Source organism: Rhinopithecus roxellana, chromosome 21, assembly GCF_007565055.1.
Source record: "Rhinopithecus roxellana isolate Shanxi Qingling chromosome 21, ASM756505v1, whole genome shotgun sequence".
Classification (NCBI taxonomy): Eukaryota; Metazoa; Chordata; class Mammalia; order Primates; family Cercopithecidae; genus Rhinopithecus; species Rhinopithecus roxellana.
In genome coordinates, this window is record NC_044569.1 from 77,773,992 (window position 1) to 77,792,302 (window position 18,311).

Here is an 18,311-nt window from a genome sequence, read left to right on the forward strand (position 1 = left end):
CTGCCCTCTTTCCGTCCCTCTATTCACCTTCGCTATCTTCTACGGAAGATGAAGTTGTGCCTTCATCAGCAGAGAAGTGAAACTTTTTTCTTTTTAATGGCCATTTTAAGTAATTTCAAGAAAACTTTGTGCAGCCTTTTTTGAGTCATGTGTCTATCCCTGTGACTCAATGAGATTTTTATGATTAAGATCTCCCTCTAAAAATATGAGGTTCAAAGGAAAGGAGGATGGATTCTTAGAGGAAAGTGAGTGCTGTCTCCAGGAAAACAAAAGAGCATTAAGGAGAGAAAACTCTTGTTGTCCACTATGACTAATAAACGTCCTTGGGGACCAAGGTTTTGAGCTCTGGCCTAATAGCAATATAAAAAAGTAACATGATCAGAAATATCTTTTCTCGGACTTTTAATTATGTTGCACAATGAAGTGATGAGCAGGGACACAATTAGGAGGAGAAAGGAAAGAGTCTTGGGATACTAGTGTTTATAAAATCCTATGTGAAATGTACACCCTATATATCAAACTTAGCCTGTGATTTTGTGTTATACCCATTAGGCAATAGTTGCCATTTGATCAATAACGTGGACCAAGAAAGGATGCTGTGGTCTCTCTGTCTTATTATGTTATTCACGGACACAAAGCAACAGCAGAGATCTTCATACTATTACTTTAAAAAAAGGTAGCTTCCATTAATTCTTATTGGTCATTTATTCTGGGTTTAGTCAAAACACTAAGTTTTTATTTTCAAATATTTCAACAGTTATTTTGGTCATAGAGTCAGTTGTAAATTCCTACATAAAAAGTAAATGAATGGCTGGGCAAGGTGGCTCACACCTAAAATTTCAGCATTTTGGGAGGCTAAAGTGGGTGGATTTCTTGAGCTCAGGAGTTCAGGACGAGCCTGAGCAACATGGTGAAACTCGATCTCTACAAAAATATACAAAAATTAGCCAAGTGTGGTGGCACACTCCTGTGGTCCCAGCTACTCAGGAGGCTGAGGTGGGAAAATCACTTGAACTGGAGAGGTGGAGGTTGCAGTGAACCAAGATAGCACCACTGCACTCCAGTCTGGGTGACAGAGTGAAACCCTGTCTCAGAAAGGAAGAAAAAAAATGCAAATGAGCAGGCCTTTTCATATCAGAAATTCAGAGGCTCTCTTATATATGCCATAAATAAAATAGTGACAACAGAGAGCCTGTACAGACACAGCTTGAATGGAAAATTACTGAAGTTTCTCCAAGCTAAAATTTATGTTTGCATACTTTACGTAGCTACATACTTTAGCTAGGCACTTTAGCCTACTTTCTATCCAGCCATCGTGGAAAGTAAACATGTGCCTGTTTAACACCCAGTGTTTCTCAAACATTGATCCATACTTACTATGTCAAAAATACCTGAAGAGTTATTTTGTTTTGTTTACTTTAGTTTTTGGGTTTTTTTTTTTTTTTTTTTTGAGATGGGGTTTCCCTCTCGTTGCCCAGGCTGGAGTGCAGTGGTGCAATCTCAGCTCACTGCAACTCCCACCTCCTAGGTTCAAGCAATTCTCCTGCCTTAGCCTCCCGAGTAGCTGGGATTACAGGTGCCCACCACCACACCCAGCTGATTTTTGTATTTTTAGTAGAGATGGTGTTTCACCATGTTGGTCAGGCTGGCCTCAAACTCCTGATCTCAGGTGATCCACCTGCCTCGGCCACCCAAAATGTTGGGATTACAGGCATGAGCCACCGTACCCAGCTGAGTTTTTTAAGTATATTAATTATTGGGTCCAACCTTAACAAATTCTGAGTCAGGTAAGTCTGTGTTGGATCCTTTAACTGTTGCATTTTGTTAATTTTTAAAAAAATTTCCTGGGTGATTGAGATACACAGCCATGTTAGGAAACCGTGACTTTAAACCCAAATGTCTAATCTTTTTTGCAGATTTCATTAGCAATAATTCACAAAGCATATTCATCTTCTACAGCTCATGAAATAACTCGGTTCTTGAAAATCAGAGTACATGTAGAGGAGAAGGGGTTTTTGTTCTGACAATATAATACTGTCCAATGCTACATGATTGGTAGATAAGGCCTCCATATGCTCATCTATAAATGTGGGATTTAGATGAGGTGATTTTTTAAGTTCACTGAAGCCATAAATGTATTTAATCTATGTAACCTACAGAATTAGATGTGAAATAGAAATATTGATTATGATTTTCATCAAAAGCACATGGGCTATATAAATTGCTAGGAAAACATGGAACAAATTAAAAAGTCATAAATAAATGAGTTTAATCCTTGAATTAAAAAAGCAAACAAAAAAGCAACCACACTCACAGCCGAATCTATCTGAAAGGCCAGGCTTAGTCATATAATGATTTAACCCTTGCTTTGGTCAGCATTTTTATATAATTTCCTTGCCAACCCAGAATGAGGATGGTGACATGTGTGGAACATAGTTTTCAGTGTGCCGAGCTTCAACAAAGAACAGTTTCCAGGGTGGGTGGGGTGAACCTTATTTTTCAGTAAGATGTCACTCCTGTCTGATTAGGACGCTGTGAATCACCGTATATTTGGCACACTGTCAACTGAAACGTACCTTTGCTTTTCTCCCTTTGGTCTCTCCCTCACTTATTATCATGGGAAAAGATAAAATTCACAAGCTATAGATCAAGATTTTACTTCTCAAAAGAAACATCTCATTTTAGAAGCACATTCTAACTTCCCAGAATCACACGTTGATTAGATCGTCTTCAATCTAAACTATTATTTGTGATAAAAGCTCTAAATTATTGCATTCCTTTCTAATTTTATTATCCTTAAACTATATCTTAAGTATGTTCACTTTTTGTACAATTGGAAAATGGTTGTGTGTTAAGTATTCATCAGTCATTACTAGAATTTCAGGGGGCAAAATTACAAATCATTCGTTAAACTTTCAAAATCATCTTTGTCTGTAATCTCTCTTGTACCCTGAAAGATCCACAGTAATACCATACTTTCTTTCCTCTCCTACTTAATGTTATTATACAGCGATTGAAACCACAATGGAGAATCAAAGAAGAGAAATAGCCATGTGTTTCATTTAAGATAAATAATTTCATCTAAGTAATTTCTACAAGACATTGCCCTGTTGTCTTTAAATTTCATATACTTGAATGAGAATCATAGGCACTTCTTTGTGAGTTATTCAGCACAAATCAGATTCCTTACTGGAAATTTAACTTTGGACCTTGGCAATAAACTACCTTCAATAAGACAGTAACATTGAAAATGTTTTTTCCCATCCATTGATTCTGCTGTACAGATCTAACGTTTCCTCTCCCAATGTCAGAATAGCTCTGATATCACCCCCTCCTCCTTTCCTCTCTTGAGTGTTTATTCTTCAAGTCCAAATATCTTTGTGCTCTGAAGAGCTCGGAAATCTGACACTGATTCCTACGAGCAGATAAAACTTGATTTTCTTCCAACCCTCCAACTGATTTTTGATATTCTTTTTATCGATGATCAGCTTCATTTCAAAGCTTGCGATGAGGTGACTTCCACACCAGAGAAATAGGCCACCTTTGTCACCTGGCAAAAAACATTCTGTTATCACCTTCGAACCTCTCTTTAGATATAAAGCTAGTAGTTTGGTGAAAATAAAAGTGAACCTTTACTAAATATACCTTGAATTGCAAGGCCCTTCCAAAACCAAAACATTTAGACCATAGGAAAGCTAAAATGTCTGACAGTTGTATAAAGTGCAATATTTAGATGTGTGACGAACAATGATGTGAAAGGATGCATGTTGCACTTCTAGCCTGCAAACGATGACCATTTTCTGAAGAGTGAAGCAGCAAGCAGGGTGTCACCACAGCCTCCAGGTCTCTCCCAAGTGTCCTGCTAGTGATGGTTTCTGTGCACCCATCTGTAAAATTCTCCACCCTGGTATCCAAGCCCATAGCTCCTCCTTGTTGAGACTTGTCCCATTAGTCTTCGGAGGCTAAAACAAACCCAGGTGAGAAAGTCTTGATTGCTGGCTGAGATAATCAGGAGTAAGTTGATTCTATTTCGCAACTTCTCAGCTGGGCGGTGGAGGTGGTTTCGACATTGTAATTGAGGAAGTCCATAATGCCTTCCTAGAGATTGGTATCCAAATTAAAAACCTTCATGTTTACCTTGATGCTACTAGCTTTGTCTTGAGAGTTTAAACCCTGCCAACTTCAGGAAATCTCTTATCATGTAAGTTTGATAGCTCTGTTTACTTTAGCCCTGACCTATAGTTTAACAGCAAAAAGTTTGGAGGAAACAAACCTAATAGGAGAATGCTTGACATTATTAACATGCAAAGTACACAGGAAGAGAAGCTAGTGTGAAAGCTGTCTCCATTTGTGACTCACTCCTTGAAGAAATTTCTGACCTTTATGCCATGCATGCTCTGTGTGTTAGAAGCATCCTGTTAAAAGAGTACACAATAGATACCCTTTTTTTTTTTTTTAGTTTAAGATGAAAATTAAAAAGAAAATGAAGTCTTTGTATCACTTCTACTTCAGGGAATTTTGTTGTTGTTTTTATTTTAAATTTGCAGTTTCTCTAGCTTATAAATATCATGGTAATTAATTTTACTTTACCTGAGCTGTCTTCATTCAGGTAGTTACTATAACATATTTTGAAAACTTAAATGAAGAAAGATTTGCAGCCCTGGGACAGGGGAAACAGAAAGCAATGGCTAGACTTCTCCCAGGTGGAAAGGCAAAGTCAATGGAACCAGGAGTCAATACACATTCTCTCTCTCTTTTTTTTTTCTTTTTGAAGACAATTGAGGAAATTTATTTTTTTATTTTTAATTGACAAAAATTGTATAATGTACAACATGAGGTTTTGATATAGAAATACATAGTGGAATGACTAAATCAAGCTATGCTTAGTTTGTAGTGACAGCACTTAAAATCTATTCTTCGCAATTTTCTTTTTCTTTTTTTTTTTTTTTTGAGATAAAGTCTCATTCTGTCACCCAGGCTAGAGTGCAGTGGTGCAATCTCAGCTGAGCACAAACTCTGCCTCCCGGGTTCAAGAGATTCTCCTGCCTCAGCCCCCCGAGTTACTGGAATTACAGGCACCCGCCACCACGCTGGGCTAATTTTTGTGTTTTTAGTAGAGATGAGGTTTCACCGTGTTGACCAGGCAGTCCTTGAACTCCTGACCTCAGGCAATCCTCCCGCCTCGGCCTCTCAAAGTGCTGGGATTACAGGTGTTAGCCACTGCGCTCAGCCACAATTTTCAAGTATATACAATATATTGTTATTAACTGTAATCATCATGAGTCACAACAGGTCTCTTGAACTTATTCCTTCTTTCTAACTGAAATTTTATATCCTTGACTAAAATCTGTCCAATCTCTGGAGCTCCTGGTAACCACCACTCTACTCTCTACTTCAATGAGTTCAACTTTTTTACACTCCACATATTAGTGAGATCAGTATTTGTCTTTCTATGCATGGCTTATTTCACTTAACATAACGCCTGCCAGGTTCATCCACATTGTCATAAAAATCAAGGTGTTTTTTTCTTTTTAAAGACTGAATAGTATTTCATTGTGTATATATAGCACATTTTCTTTCTTCATTCATCCACTGATGCATATTTAGGCTAATTCCATATCTTGGCTATTGTGGATAATGCCACAATGAACATGGGAGTACAGATGCTCTTCAACATATGGATTTCATTTCCTTTGGATATACACCCAATAGTGAGATTGCTTGATCATATGGTAGTTCTATTTTTAATTGTCTGAAGAACCTTCATACTGTTTTCCATAATGGCTGTGCTAATTCATCAGTCCATCAACAGTCTGCAAGGTTTTTCTTTTCTCTACATCTTCACCAACACTTACCTTTTGTCTTTTTTATATCTGTTCTAACATGTATGAAGTGATATCTCATTGTAGTTTTAATTTGTATTTCCCTAATGATTGGTGATGTTGAACATTTTTTTCGTGTACCTGTTAGCCATTTGTATGTCTTCTTTTGAGGAATGTCTATTTGCTCACTTTTAATTGGATTATTTATTTTCTTAATATTGAATTTTTTGAGTTTGGCTACTAATCCTTTATCAGATGTATAGTTTTCAAATATACTGTCCAATTCCCAGGTTTTCTCTTCATTTTGTTGTTTTGCTGGCTGTGTAGAAGCTTTTTAGTTTGATGTAATCCCATTTGTTTATTTTCGCTTTTTGTTGCCTATGCTTTTGGGGCCACATCCAGTAAAATATTTTTCTAAATCAATGTCGTAGAGCTCTTCCCCTACATTTTTTCCTAGTAGTTTTACAGTTTCTGGTTTTACATTTAAGTCTTTAATTCATTTTAAGTTGATTTTTTTATATGGTGTGAGATAAGGGTCTAATTTCATTCTTCTGCATACAAATATTGTTTCCCCGGCACAGTTAACTAAAGAGGCTGTTCTTTCTTATTGCGTGTTCTTGGCATATTTGTTGGAAATCAATTGAGAGTAAATGCATGGATTTCTTTCTGGTATTTCTATCCTGTTCCATTGGTCTAAGTGTCATTCATTCTTTTACTAGCATCAGCTGCCAACCATTTTGGAATCCGAAAACGTGGTTTAGAAAGGCATGGCCTAATTTAGTTTTCAAATGAAGAGCAAACTTGCCCAGTCTTTTCACCTTATTGACGGCAACACTAAACATTGAATTACAAAATATTACCTTCCTTAAAAATGGAATTAGACTACATTTACTTAAAATTTTCAACTTTGCACATTCCAGAATAAACTGAGTTTTGCTGATGCCACAGGACAGAGGGGAAGTGTCGTCTTTGTGCTTGTCTGCCTTAATTATGTGTTCAAACATAAAATAAAATTTCTTTGAATAGGTGTAACTAAACTCAAATAAGATTATATATAAAGTTCTGTTGAGAGAGATGGAAAGATAGGCCTAACTTTTACCTTTAAATTCCCTAAAGAGCATCAAAACATAGCAAAAGATTTTTGATAGACATGTAATCTTGAATTAATAGCTGTACATCTTAGTCATAGAATTAAGATTGTCAAAGCATGAACAATTAAAAGACCGATAGTTTAAGTAAGATTAGATAAAATTTATTTTTGCTTGATTTTATTGTTTTAAGTAATCAAAAGTGAAAGAAAATAAGAAGATAATACAAAATACTACAGGTGTACACATTGTATTAACCTTCCTACTCCAAGTGAAAATGTGCATAGAAACCATAAATACAGCAAACATGTTTATGTATATTTTACAGATTCTAAAGTGTTGATAACCAACTAATGATTCTGAATCAAGGGCTCAGATGTTTTAGAGTTACATTTTATGTAATTTAGTTGATTGCACATGTAAATGTATATTATTTCTTTATTTATTTCTTCAATAAAATATTGTTTTAATGCAATTATATCAAATCAATAATGGGTAGATAAAATATTGATCAAGCTTTATATTAAACAGTCTGATTTGGGGGGTGCATTTACTATGTGCTCAATACTGAGTTAAGAAATTTACATACATTATGGCATTTCATCCTCAGAAGAATCCAATGAGTTCGTTAATACCTATTTAATGTAATGAGGAACTTGAAAAGGTTGGTTAAAAAGCTAGCTCACGAGAGCACGCCATTGCACTCCAGCCTGGGCAACAAGAGCAAAACTCCATCTCAAAAAAAAAAAAAAGAAGCCGGCTCAATTCACACAGCTAGTAGAACATGGAGCTACAATTCAAACCCATATATTTTGCTCCCAGAAATACTCTGTTCTGATTAATGTTGCTTATATTGCTAAAAGTTATTCGAATGGGGCAGATACAGTCTCTTGTGTGGAATCGTCAGCTGAGGCTCAAAAGCCTGGGTTCAGTTGATATGAAGGCAATTTCTGTACCATACCCTCAGTGTGTTACAAAGAGCACGAGTGCTTAGGTCATTGGTGAAACAGTCTAGGGTCAATGAAGCAGTCTCCTTGTCAGAGGTGTTATCCAAGCTCTTGGTCTCACAACCAAGGAAATTAAGGAGCATGGACACCAAGGATGAGGTTGGAGCGAAAGTTAATAAGCAACAGAAGAAAGCTCTCCACAGCAGAGAGAGGTCCCAAGAGGGTTTCCATTTTTACAGTTGAATGCAAAAGTTTCCATAAGAAATTTTCTTTATCTGTGTAGCTGTGTAACTTCCCTTATCTATGTAGCTGCCTGTGTAACTTCCCTTTTCTGTGCAGCTATGGGTGTGTCTTAGGCAAGCTCAGGGCTTAACTTCTCTTTTCTGAGCGACTGCAGGCGTGTTTTAGGCAAGCCCCCCGCCCCATATAAGTTCCCACGGAGCCCACCACGTACATGTCCATGAAAGGAAAAGAAACTTTTTTCCAGGAGCCCACTGATGACACAAAGAATAAAGGTGTTTCTGTGTTGAGCTTTGCCCCCTTATCTGTGCAGCTGCAGCTTGATTTTCCAGTTTGTTTCTCTGTTTAAAAGAATTCTGTCGAGGACTTGGCTTAACTGTGTTTTTTTTTTTTTTTTTTTTTTTTTTTTTTTCCTTCCTTTCTCTTCTTTCATAAGGATGGCCACAAACTCACTCTGCGGTCTGGAGCGAGATGCTTACCTGCTCTGCATTTTGGTGTTCTTTTCTATAACGCGGAATATAAGCAGAGCACCCTGCGCAGGGTTGCTGAAAGTATAAAATGAGTATGGAAACACCTTGGACATAGTCACTCTCTCAAACATGCTTATATTCCTCCTTTCTCATGTGCTGAACACCTCTGGTTGCTGAGTTGTAAGAGAGAAACGAGATTAAATACCTGCTTAACTTCATTAAATACCTGCTTAACTTAACTAAATACCTGCTTAACTAAACACCTGCTTAACAAACCTCAGATATTGCAAGAACTTAATATTTCAGAAACATTCACTTAGAAATATGCTTTTATGAAGTAAAATTATCTACAAATAAGTAAAATTATGTGTACCTTGGGAAAAAGTGTATTTCATAACCAGCAAAATCACTTCCCCTAAGTTTATCTGCCTCATACTTTACCAGTTTCATGTCATAAAAATTATTTCCACATGTGAGCATACATAGATTAAATATGATATTCAATTTATTATATTTAGAAAATGATTGTATTCTCTTTCTCTTTGTTGAAGGCAAACTCATTCCCTTCACTTCCCACATTTTTTTTTAAACAGAAGTTTCCAGTCAAGCCATTTATTTCTAGAATGTTACCGGCATCATTTATAAACAGGAGCCATCTACTGTCATGTTTAATATTGCTTGGGTTTCATAAATTGCTTGTATTTCATTACTGCTTGTATTTCATAAATTGGTGCAGATACTCAGAACTTGCAAAAATAATTACCATTCAAAACCAAGAAATAAAGAAATAATTATATGCTTGTTTGTAGTATTATGACTGAATAAAAATTTACTGGAAAGCTCTGCTCATAAACTCCATTTTCTTCCTGAGAAGCTGGCTTCACAAATTGGAAAAGCGTACTTTTATGCATATATTTCCTTATTCAACTAATATTTGTGGAAAGCCTGCCCTGCTGTGTGCCAGGCACTGTGTTAGGCCTGATACAATGGTGAACAGGAGAGGGGATACAATAATGAATAGGAGAGTTGTGACCTCTGCCCTCAGGAACAGGGCACTTGTGGGGCAGACAGGTAAGTAAACACACTGCAGTGTGTGAGGAGCGCCAGGGAAGGGAAAGGGGAATGTGCACTGGGAGCACACACCAGGAACCCCAGACCCACACTTCATGGTTGCAGGTAGGGAAGGTTAGCTGGTGGGAATGATCTTTAAGCTACTCTCTAAAGGATAAGGATTACCAAGTAAAGGGGGAGATTGGAGTGGCCGAAAGGATAGAGAGTGTTTCCAAAAGAGGAAACAGCATCCGTGAATGTATACAGGAGAGAGACAATGGTATGTTTAAGAAACGGAGAAGGTTCATTTGGCATGAAGCCAGCATGGAGCTCAAGGTGGAGAGTACCATGAGGTAAGAATAAAGAACTAAAGAAGGCCGGGCGCGGTGGCTCAAGCCTGTAATCCCAGCACTTTGGGAGGCCGAGACGGGCGGATCACGAGGTCAGGAGATCGAGACCATCCTGGCTAACACAGTGAAACCCCGTCTCTACTAAAAAATACAAAAAACTAGCTGGGCGAGGTGGCGGGCGCCTGTAGTCCCAGCTACTCGGGAGGCTGAGGCAGGAGAATGGCGTGAAACCGGGAGGCGGAGCTTGCAGTGAGCTGAGATCCAGCCACTGCACTCCAGCCTGGGTGGCAGAGCGAGACTCCGTCTCAAAAAAAAAAAAAAAAAAAAAAAGAACTAAAGAAGATCCAGTTTGTACAGAGTTTTGCTAGCAGTACTTAAAAATTGGGCTTTTATCTAAGGACAATGGGTACCAACCAGGAGAGTAACAAAACAGGTTAGGGAGGTTCATTTAGAAACCATTGATATCCACTAGAATATGCACAGGCTTCCTAAAACTGTCTGGCACTCTTCCCTGCTGGAACTCTTTGTTAGAATACATGGATATGGTCACTGCAGCCATATAACAGGTTAAAATGAAAAGCACCTTTGTCGACATCTCTTTTTCCAAACAAATATTGACTTCAGCAAAAGAGGTTTCATCGCCTTCCACCCACCTGTGTCTTCTCCCACTATTGCACACCTTTGGCCACATCTATCATCCACCTGTCTCCCGAGGCACTCTCCTCTCTGCAAGGGAAGCAGGGGAATTGTCCTGGAAGATCAGTGCTATAGGGTTGAGAGGAACTGTAAAACATGTCTCACCAGGTACGATGGCACATGCCTGTAATCACAGCTGCTCAGAAGTCTGAGACTGGAGAATGGCTCGAGCCCAGGAGTTCAAGACCAGCCTGGGCAACATAGTGAACAAACAAATAAATAAATGTTAAAATAAATTTTTAAAAATTAATATTCAAAAAAAAGTTTATTAAGCCAAAAGGAGAGCCCCCAATCCAGCCTCCATCACATCATTTCATAAAGGTAGAATACATGGTGCTTTACACATTGCTTTGTAAAATAAAGCACGAAACTGAAGAAATGCTGAAGGGTGGCCTTGATTACTACCTCATTGTGCCTTTGCACAAGTGGAAAGGCTAGGCTTGGAAGTCAAAAGACTTTAATGTTAGCTCTGCTGGCTATAAACTGTATGATCCCAGCAAATAACATAACCACTGTTGCCTCATTTCCTCCCTCTGTGAAACTGGAATTATACTCCTGCCTCTATGACTTTGAAAAGATATGGGAGGTAACCGCATAAGAGAAAGCACCTCATGTAAAACCTAAAAAGCAATAACAGCTGTCCTGTAGGAAGTATCTACTGTGTGCTGGCTACGTTACATATTTCGTTTAATCCTTATAACACCCCATTTGATACTTTTCACTCCCTACAGGTGAGGAAAACAAGGCCTAAATAGGTTAAGTAACTTCCCTGAAGCCCCACGGCTTTGTCACTTAGCCAAGATTTGAACCCAGTTCTATCTCAGACCAAGGCCATGCAAGCTTTTTGCTCTAATGCCTTTTCCCCCTTCCTTTCTGTTTTTGGCACACCAACCACAGACTGCAGTAAGTTTTAATTTAAAATACTTAACAAAAACATACTTTTATCAGAAAAAAACTAAATACATACTTACATATGTATCATGCACATGATTTCATAAGCAACACATATTTGCAATATAATTAATTCAAGTAATAATTCCGTCCCACCCTCATATTATGTATGTCCCATTTCCGATACCATCTTCTGTGTTCCAGAGATGAGCAACCTTGCTTGTGCTTGCTCAAGCAAAACACAGTCAACTGCTCCAGTGCCACTCACTCCTCAAGTGGCCTGAAGCCGTCCAGCGGTCTCGGTGAGTAATGCAGTGACTAAAGCCCACACAATAAGGAAGCAGTGCCCTTTTAATGGAGCCACAATATAAAGGAAAACACTCAAGCCAGTTCTAGCTACTGTGAATGATTTATTGGGTGAGCCCCGCCCGACTAGGCCCAGCAATTTCCCATTTGTTGCTTCCCAATCCTGCCCCTCCCACGTCTCCACCCTCCTGCTGCCTGCCCTTCCCAGGCACCTCCCTCTTTTTATGGTGATTGCAACTCTGCAGCTAACAGCTCACACACCACACCCTGACTCCTGCACTGGCTCCGGCTCCCTGGGATCTCTCTGCCCAACCCTCAATCCCCCTCTTCTATCTGAATGAAGCCTCTCATTAACGTGCCTTCCTTGACTCCTCTACAGACACCTCCCACTTAGACTCCTCAGCCTGTCTTCTTTCATCTCCTTTTTCATTTTATAAATTCTTTCCAAATTACTTCAAATCACAAGCAAGTCAGATTAACTGAGTAAACCTCTTGAAAGACTGTCCTCATAGACAGAGCACTCTGATGACAATCTTCCTCGAAGGGACAGCTAGACACTCAGTTAGGTCAACTCCTTAGGTCTTGTGGCGACGCCTCATGTAAACGCTGCATGATGTCCATTCGAGTGCAGACAATTGCCAATTACTGGTTAATAATTAGCATGGCACTCATTTCTTTAGGTAGTCATAACAATCAAAATAATAATAATAACTTCCATTTACTGGTCTAGAAATCACTGTGTGGCAGGTGCTTTTCATGCAGTAGCTTACTCAATCCCATAAGAACCCTTTGAAGGTAGGCATTTTTGGAGTAAGCAGATGTACAAATTAAGGCAAAAAGAAATTCAGATGCTTGTTTGTTACATGGAATTAAGTACCAGAGACAGATTTCAAACTCAGTCTCTCCAAACACAAAACCTGTCCTTGCTTCCTGACGGCTCCAACCACATCCACTCTTCCCTCCACTGTTACTGACATTTCCATTCATGATTTCTCCTTATTTTTTTTTTTTTTTTTTTTTTTTTTTTTTTTTTTTTTTGAGACGGAGTCTCGCTCTGTCGCCCAGGCTGGAGTGCAGTGGCCGGATCTCAGCTCACTGCAAGCTCCGCCTCCCGGGTTTACGCCATTCTCCTGCCTCAGCCTCCCGAGTAGCTGGGACTACAGGCGCCGCCATCTCGCCCGGCTAATTTTTTGTATTTTTTAAGTGGAGACGGGGTTTCACTGTGTTAGCCAGGATGGTCTCGACCTCCTGACCTTGTGATCTGCCCGCCTCGGCCTCCCAAAGTGCTGGGATTACAGGCTTGAGCCACCGCGCCCGGCGATTTCTCCTTATTCATCACTCTCCTTAAAGAATTCCTTGAAAGAATTCTATAGATTCTATTTACATAACACTTTTTCTGTCTATTTTCTTCCCTTCCCGCTGCAACCACCCTGGCTGAGGTCTTCATTACCTTCCTCCCAAACTATCCAATGACCATCTGACCAGTCATGCTGTGTCTTGTTTCTCCCTCCAAATCCAACAGGGTTTCATATTTTCTCCTACAAAAAAAAAAAAAAAGTAATATATTTTTACTGCCAAAAAAAAAAGTAATATATTTCTACTGCCAATTAAGTCAGGGAAACTTCTCATTCTAGCATTAAATTTTTTTAAAAAAAAAACTCTTTGTAAAATAAGATCTAGTTTGTGTGTTGCCATATTTACTTTAAGTGGCCATAGAATATTGCAGAAGAGACTGGGAAACAGAGATCAGTCACAGAAACAGATTTAGGCTCAGGCCTAAAAGGTTTAGAAGAACTCTGACATCAGAAGAGGAGACACTGGGCAGGAAACCAAGATGGGGCTTCATACAAAGAGTCCTTAGTCTTGAGAATACAAGCTTTGGTGCTGAGATGACCTGATACACTAAGGAGATGAATTTAGCAATATAAATTTTACCTTAATCATCTAAAAATTGTCTCTTTAAAAAAAAATGCATGTTGATTCTAAAGATTAAATCCCATATTCTGTATTAAAAAGAAAACTGTGTTATGCTTCAAACAGTAAGAAATTCAGTGGTATATTTAGGATCCCTTTTTGTAGTTTACTTCTATGATTTCCTTTGACTTTAAATAGTAGCTAGAGAGACCCTCTCAAGTTTACTGTTACTATTAATATATTATACATTGGGGGAATAAAAGAGATGACTTCACCTCAAGTTCTTGCTGTTTGCCTTCTTCACACCTTAAATTGAAATACATTAATACCTCTGCATTGATGAACTTAAGTTAGTGATTAAGAGTATTTTAATGTTATTAATCAATGACAGGAGGGTAACTCTATTTATAAGTAATGAATACTAAAATGAATACTTGTTAAAAAAGAAAAAAGTAGCTTCAACAGTGCTTACAATTCCCATAGTTTATTCATTCTTTTCGTGTATGTACATTATTTAAATAATTGAGGAAGTACATCAAAGTTTTAGAAATGCAAATAAAGTTTATTGTAATTGTAAATTGCCATCATTATTCTTTTGGATACCAGGGCAATGTAAATTGAATAGCTAAGGCATATAATTATGAAATTATTTAGTGGTGGTGGGGGATAGTCACTTGGAATCTACTTAGGTAAAGACAGCCTGCCTCCAGCGCACCTCGCGGTTCTTTAGCACACCCACGAGCATGCTTTAGTGGATGAACAATCTGATGCCTGGTAAGATCATGGAGACAGAGTGACAAAGGGTGTTTGTGAGGAAGAAGAAAAGGATTAAGTTAACCAAAATGTTAAGTAGCTAAGAAACAAACAACTCTTAAATTAGTAAATGTTATAGTGCATGTTATTTTGAATCAGGCTGGGACAGAGCAATACAGAAGCTCATTCAAGTTCTAATTTAGTGTTCTCCATAAGAGAGGACCATCTGAGAAAGTACGGTCTTGTGATTTCACCCTGGAATCATTCAGACATTTGAAGGAGTAAAAACAAATTTGAATTGAATTGAATTTAAAATAGGTTTGCTAAATGTCCCCAGCTCTAAAAACTCTCCAATTCCAAACTCTGTGTATAACAACACATCTTTATTTTAAATGTCTTTTTAAACATATGGACAGTAAAATTTACTTTTTGTGGTGTTGAGTTGTAAGCATTGTGACAAACACAGCATATCATATATCCATCATCAAAATTATCATCGGGAATAGTTCCATCATCTCTCAAAATTTGCTTATGCTACTCCTTTCTGGTAATCTTCTCCTTCCAGTCCTAACCCCTGTCACCCACTCATGAGTCTACAGCTCTATAGTTTTACTTTTTCAGAATGTCATAGAAATGAAATTCCGTAATATGTAATTTGGGGATTTGGCTTCTTTCACTTAACAAATGCTTTTGAGATTTAACAATGTTGCTTATACATATCAAGTCTGTTCCTTTTTTTTTTTTTTTTTTTTTAGTGGGAACTTTTTTTTTTTTTTTTTTTTTTTTTTATTATACTCTAAGTTCTAGGGTACATGTGCATAACGTGCAGGTTTGTTACATATGTATACTTATGCCATGCTGGTGTGCTGCACCCATCAACTCGTCAGCACCCATCAATTCATCATTTATATCATGTATAACTCCCCAATGCAATCCCTCCCTCCTCCCCCCTCCCCCCTCCCCATGATAGACCCCAGTGTGTGATGTTCCCCTTCCCGAGTCCAAGTGATCTCATTGTTCAGTTCCCACCTATGAGTGAGAACATGCGGTGTTTGGTTTTCTCTTCTTGTGATAGTTTGCTAAGAATGATGGTTTCCAGCTGCATCCATGTCCCTACAAAGGACGCAAACTCATCCTTTTTTATGGCTGCATAGTATTCCATGGTGTATATGTGCCACATTTTCTTAATCCAGTCTGTCACAGATGGACATTTGGGTTGATTCCAAGTCTTTGCTATTGTGAATAGTGCCGCAATAAACATACGTGTACATGTGTCTTTGTAGTAGACTAATTTATAATCCTTTGGGTATATACCCAGTAGTGGGATGGCTGGGTCATATGGTACATCTAGTTCTAGATCCTTGAGGAATTGCCATACTGTTTTCCATAATGGTTGAACTAGTTTACAATCCCACCAACAGTGTAAAAGTGTTCCTATTTCTCCACATCCTCTCCAACACCTGTTGTTTCCTGACTTCTTAATGATTGCCATTCTAACTGGTGTGAGATGGTATCTCATTGTGGTTTTGATTTGCATTTCTCTGATGGCCAGTGATGATGAGCATTTTTTCATGTGTCTGTTGGCTGTATGAATATCTTCTTTTGAGAAATGTCTGTTCATATCCTTTCCCCACTTTTTGATGGGGTTGTTTGTTTTTTTCTCGTATATTTGTTTGAGTTCTTTGTAGATTCTGGATATTAGCCCTTTGTCAGATGAGTAGGTTGCAAAAATTTTCTCCCATTCTGTAGGTTGCCTGTTCACTCTGATGGTAGTTTCTTTTGCTGTGCAAAAGCTCTTAAGTTTAATTAGATCCCATTTGTCAATTTTGGCTTTTGCTGCCGTTGCTTTTGGTGTTTTAGACATGAAGTCCTTGCCCATGCCTATGTCCTGAATGGTACTACCTAGATTTTCTTCTAGGGCTTTTATGGTATTAGGTCTAACATTTAAGTCTCTAATCCATCTTGAATTAATCTTCGTATAAGGGGTAAGGAAAGGATCCAGTTTCAGCTTTCTACTTATGGCTAGCCAATTTTCCCAGCACCATTTATTAAATAGGGAATCCTTTCCCCATTTCTTGTTTCTCTCAAGTTTGTCAAAGATCAGATGGCTGTAGATGTGCGGTATTATTTCTGAGGACTCTGTTCTGTTCCATTGGTCTATATCTCTGTTTTGGTACCAGTACCATGCTGTTTTGGTTACTGTAGCCTTGTAGTATAGTTTGAAGTCAGGTAGCGTGACGCCTCCAGCTTTGTCCTTTTGACTTAGGATTGTCTTGGCAATGCGGGCTCTTTTTTGGTTCCATATGAACTTTAAAGCAGTTTTTTCCAATTCTGTGAAGAAACTCATTGGTAGCTTGATGGGGATGGCATTGAATCTATAAATAACCTTGGGGAGTATAGCCATTTTCACGATATTGATTCTTCCTATCCATGAGCATGGTATGTTCTTCCATTTGTTTGTGTCCTCTTTTATTTCACTGAGCAGTGGTTTGTAGTTCTCCTTGAAGAGGTCCTTTACATCCCTTGTAAGCTGGATTCCTAGGTATTTTATTCTCTTTGAAGCAATTGTGAATGGAAGTTCATTCCTGATTTGGCTCTCTGCTTGTCTGTTGCTGGTGTATAAGAATGCTTGTGATTTTTGCACATTAATTTTGTATCCTGAGACTTTGCTGAAGTTGCTTATCAGCTTAAGGAGATTTTGGGCTGAGACGATGGGGTTTTCTAAATATACAATCATGTCATCTGCAAACAGGGACAATTTGACTTCTTCTTTTCCTAACTGGATACCCTTGATTTCTTTCTCTTGCCTGATTGCCCTAGCCAGAACTTCCAACACTATGTTGAATAGGAGTGGTGAGAGAGGGCATCCCTGTCTTGTGCCAGTTTTCAAAGGGAATTTTTCCAGTTTTTGCCCATTCAGTATGATATTAGCTGTGGGTTTGTCATAAATAGCTCTTATTATTTTGAGGTACGTTCCATCAATACCGAATTTATTGAGCGTTTTTAGCATGAAGGGCTGTTGAATTTTGTCAAAAGCCTTTTCTGCATCTATTGAGATGATCATGTGGTTCTTGTCTTTGGTTCTGTTTATATGCTGGATTACGTTTATTGATTTGCGAATGTTGAACCAGCCTTGCATCCCAGGGATGAAGCCCACTTGATCATGGTGGATAAGCTTTTTGATGTGCTGCTGAATCCGGTTTGCCAGTATTTTATTGAGGATTTTTGCATCAATGTTCATCAGGGATATTGGTCTAAAATTCTCTTTTTTTGTTGTGTCTCTGCCAGGCTTTGGTATCAGGATGATGTTGGTCTCATAAAATGAGTTAGGGAGGATTCCCTCTTTTTCTATTGATTGGAATAGTTTCAGAAGGAATGGTACCAGCTCCTCCTTGTACCTCTGGTAGAATTCAGCTGTGAATCCATCTGGACCTGGACTTTTTTTGGTGGGTAGGCTATTAATTGTTGCCTCAATTTCAGAGCCTGCTATTGGTCTATTCAGGGATTCAACTTCTTCCTGGTTTAGCCTTGGGAGAGTGTAAGTGTCCAGGAAATTATCCATTTCTTCTAGATTTTCTAGTTGATTTGCGTAGAGGCGTTTATAGTATTCTCTGATGGTAGTTTGTATTTCTGTGGGGTCAGTGGTGATATCCCCTTTATCATTTTTTATTGCATCGATTTGATTCCTCTCTCTTTTTTTCTTTATTAGCCTTGCTAGCGGTCTGTCAATTTTGTTGATCTTTTCAAAAAACCAACTCCTGGATTCATTGATTTTTTGGAGGGT